Source organism: Mus caroli, chromosome 11 (assembly GCF_900094665.2).
Source record: "Mus caroli chromosome 11, CAROLI_EIJ_v1.1, whole genome shotgun sequence".
NCBI lineage: Eukaryota > Metazoa > Chordata > Mammalia > Rodentia > Muridae > Mus > Mus caroli.
Window position 1 is genome coordinate 48,271,294 of NC_034580.1, and position 4,975 is coordinate 48,276,268.

A 4,975-nucleotide genomic window follows, 5' to 3' on the forward strand; every position below is an offset into this window, starting at 1 on the left:
CATGTTAAAAGGAAGCTGGGGTACTAATACTGTGAATAGCTTTCCTGGTTGTTAGATGGTGGTACTAAATAATTGGTTTTTTTTTTTTTTTTTTTAGTTTTGGTTTCTCAAGACTGAGTTTCTCTGTGCAGTTCCAGCTGTCCTGGAACTCGCTTTGTAAACCAGACTGGCCTCTAACTCAGATCTGCCTGCCTCTGCTTAGCAAGTGCTGGGACCAAAGGCTTGGGACACCATGCCTGAAAATTGTTTTTCTTACAAGAGGCCAGTGATATTCCTACCCTATCATGAACCCATCGGCTAAGTGACTCTCAGATTACCTGCTGTGATGGTGAACTGATCCTATCAGATGCTTCTCATTCCTCTCTCTCCCAAGTAGCTGGAGCTCCCATATGCACACTGCTGTGCCTGGCCCTGGAAAAGTTCCTCGAAAGACAGTCTCCTGAGATTCACTAAAAAGCAAATGGGTAGGGACCTAGATTAAACTCAATCTACAGTTTAAAACCTTAGCCACCAAGAGCTCCATTTATTAAGTATGGTTTTGGAATTAAAGGTATATATATATATATATATATATATATATATATATATATGTATGTATGTATATGTATATATACTAAGAGGAAACAAACTTTGGCCTGGGAATAATAATGAACACAGAATAAGCAGATACAGGTAGATAAGGAAATAATTTGCCTTTAAATCAACCTCTTTGTTGGACCCATGCATATGGAAGTCAATAACCACCATGTCATATAATCTAACATTTCCTTCACTCACTCTGTAGACCAGGCTGGCCTCGAACTCAGACATCTGCCTGCCTCTGCTTCCGGAGTGCTGGGATTAAAGGCGTGCGCTACCACCCCCCACAAGATTTTCTTTAACTTTGTATTCTACAGGTACTCAACATTCAAGTAGTTGTGACCTGCCTTTGCAGACGTTTGTGCTCACATGCATGCATGTGCACGTACACACTTGAGCATGCATGTGAGCGTGCTCGAGAGCACACACACACACACTCACACACACACCACAATTTAAAATTAAAAAACATCTTTTTTTCTTTTAGAACAAAGTGTCAGAGACTATGTGACTTTACATTTAACTAGCTACTGAAGCAATGTAAAAGTTTGACTGTTGTTCATAAATAGGTTCCCTAGTCCTGTGTAACTGGTTGAAATTATTCTATAGATATGAAAGAAAATGCTGCCAAGGTGACTCTTTTCCAGGCAGACATTATCTTGTGTAATCCCTTCTCATAATTGAATCAGGGCTAATCTATGTGGACAGACTGGAACAAAGGTCTTTTCAAACAATCTAGGATAAACTAGTCTCTTAAGAGAAGGATGTCTAAGGCAACCATGTGGAGATGCCTCCTCAGGAGGTACTGAGCCCTCTGGCCCAGTAACCAGCACTGACTGGTCAGAAATATCAGAAAACATTTGGGAGCCATGCCTTCCATTCCCAGTGAAGCCTTATAATAACTGGAATCTAAGACCCACAAACCAGACCTGAATGCCTGACCCACAGAAATTGTGACATGATGAACAACACTGTTTTGTTTAGTTGTTTGTTTTTTAGTTGTTTGTTTATTTATTTATTTTTGAGACAGAGTTTCTCCGTGTAGCCCTGGCTGTCCTAGAACTCACTCTGTAGACCAGGCTAGCTTCCAACTTGGAGACTTACCTACCTCTGCTTCTCAAGTGTGTCGCACTACCACTGGGTAAATACTGTTATTTTAAGCCACTACACTTTGAGTAATTTGTTATGCAATAATAATATTTTAAAGACCTACTGTTTTTATATTTGAAGCTCATGGTTATTGAAAAGCTACATTCAGGATTTCCATTCAAAATTTGTCTGTGGAAGGGTTCACTCTGCCAACTTACCCAAATTTGCCCCTCCTTTGGATCAATTCTTTGCTTTGATTTTCTCTTATTTATCCTTGACCATTTGTTATGTGACTGAGTGTGTGTGTGTGTGGTTTCACAAGTGTGTTTTCTCCATTAATATGGCGATTCCATTTTATGAAGATAAGGCTTTAACTTGGCTCACTCCTGCCTCTGGGGCTGGGACTGTTACCTTGCATATAAAAGGAACTCAGTAAGACAACGGTAGGCAGAATAAACAAACAGATTAGGATAAAATCATCAGCATACATATTTGCCTTAGTGTTAATTAGATTCTTAGTTAAAGGAGTGAAGCATTTAGGCTGTGAGCCTGTGCGAACTGGCATTAAATGTTGACATTAAATCCTTATAACAAAATTTTACTTTTATTTTTGTATTCTAATTATCTTTTAAGTATTTATGGGTATGGGTGTTTGGCTTGCACGAATATCTATACACTATTGATGCGCCTGGTAGCTCTGGAGGCCAGGCCAGAGTATCACATCCTCCTAGAACTAGACTCACAGATGGTTTGTGGGCCTCTTTGTAGGTGCTGGGAATTGAACCCAGGTCCTTTGGAAGAGCAGCCAGTGCTCTTAACCACGGAGCCATTTTTCCAGTCCTCCTCACCCCATTTTCTTTTTCAAGAGATGGGAAATAGATCCTGGCACCTTTAATCTGAGTGCTGAGAGGCAGAGGCAAGCAAATCGCTGAGTTCGAGGCCACCCTCGTCTACAGAGTGAGTTCCAGGACAGCCAGGGCTACCCAAAGGAACCCTGTCTGGGAGGAAAAAAGAAAAAAAAAAATGACAAATGAGACTATGGATGTGACTCTGTGGCTAGAATGATTGCCCGGTACTCACAAGGACCTGGTTTTGATCCCTAGCATCTCATAAACAGAGTATAACATTCAGTGATAGAGACAAAGGATCAGGGACTCAAGGGTACAAGTGAGACCGTCTCAAAACAACAGCAGTGTTTACAAGCGCGTCTTCTGTTGACTCCCCTTCCTTCCTAGAATACTGTGGTAGATAGCCTATAACCTGGCCTTTGGTGATCCCTGCCCCCAGCACTTTCCATCCTCTCCCATACCAAATATGGCTGACTTATGCAACCAATAGGATATTACAGAATGAAATGTGACTGAATCATACGATCTTGAGAATTCTCATAGGATATCCCATCATAACTGAATTTCTTTACAAAAAGTAAAAAAGAGAAGGCTGCTTTCTTTCTATCCTCCTTTTTTTTTTTTTTGGATATAGCCCAGGCTACCCTAACTTATTATGTAGTCCAGGTTGCCTTCAAACTCTCCATCTTCGTACCTCAGCCTACCAAGTCCTGGAATGACGGGTGTACACCACAGTAAGTTTCTGGTTTTTTGTTTTGTTGTTGTTGTTGTTGTTGTTGTTGTTGGGTTTTTGTTGGTGGTGGTGGTGGTTTTTTTTTTTTTTTTTTTTCGAGACAGGGGTTCTCTATATAGCCCTGGTTGTCCTGGAACTCACTCCGTAGACCAGGCTGGCCACTCAGAAATCCGCCTGCCTCTGCCTCCCAAGTGCTGGGATTAAAAGCGTGTGCCACCACGCCCTACTCACAGTTTTTGAATGACTCACTTGGTAGTCAAATAAAGACAGCCATTTACTGACGCAGAGTTAATCATTAAATCATACTTGATTGCAACAGTCAGAAAATACATGTTGAGCATGATATTCTTATTAAAGGCAGGCCAAATCTAAAAGTGTCCTGGCAGAGATGTTAATATATTTGTTTTGAAACTGCTGCTCTTTGGCTATAATAAATAATGTGAGATCTGAAATTCTTAGGAGAACTACCCCACCACTGTTACTGGATCCTAAATAACTGTGGAAATTAGCTTTTGCTGAAGATACGAAACTTTTTTCTAAGGACTTCCATCTATGAATCAGAATATTCCTCTGTTGAGTTGTTGTCTAAGCTTCTTGTCACAGTCACAAGATTATGTCCATGCCACACAGTCACTACAGGCATGCTTTCAGAGCCTACACTATGGAGCACATAGCCTGTTTTAGGCATAAAGAAGGTGGTGACTAGGGAATTAGGAATCCAAGGCTAGTGGGAGCAACATAACAAATTGGAGGCCAACTCGAACTATGTAAGACCTCTCACAGAACCAGGAAAAAATCCATTTAGCTACATAAGATTGTTATTTATTTATTTTTCCCAGCCCTGCTCGCTCTGGTCCTGCTCAGGCCATATTTATTGCATATATGTGGGTATACTGTTACTGTCTTCAGACAAGCAGAAGACGGCATTGGATGCCCATTACACTCAGAAATCCACCTGCCTCTGCCTTCTGAGTGCTGGCGGATGCCCATTACAGGTGGTTGTGGGAATTGAACTCAGGACCTCTGGAAGTGCAGGTGGTGATCTTAACTGCTGAGCCATCTCTCCAGTCCAAGATTTTTCTTTTTATTATTCTTAATTATGCACAGGTGTGTAGAGCTACATACATGCAGATACCTTTCATGTAGAGCTCTAGCTTTCTGCCCCAGAGCTCGAGCTACAGCTGAGAATGCACTGCCTGGTGTGAGTGCTCAGAACTCAACCTGTGTCTTCTTGAAGAACAGACAGTGCTTTTTTTTTTAATTAATTAATTTATTATATGTAAATACACTGTAGCTGTCTTCAGATGCACCCGAAGAGGGCATCAGATCTCACTACGGATGGTTGTGAGCCACCATGTGGTTGCTGGGATTTGAACTCAGGATCTTCGGAAGAGCAGTCGGTGCTCTTAACCACTGAGCCATCTCTCCAGCCCCCAGACAGTGCTTTTAACTGAGCCCCTACTCCTTTTCTTTTTGATTCTGGTACTGAACATAATGATGTGATTGCAAAGAAGACTATAAAATGGAATGATATTTCTAAGTGGAAATATATCAAATGGAAATAGGTCAAAGGTGGTTATATGTACTGATGAGCCCCTTAACCAATTATTTCATGCCCATGATTGGCTGGCTGGCTTATGTCTCATTACTTTGGTAGTTAAGAGGTTTCCTGTTTGTTTTGTGTCTAGCCTACTGTTCATGCACAAGGTCAAGAACCTTTCACTGC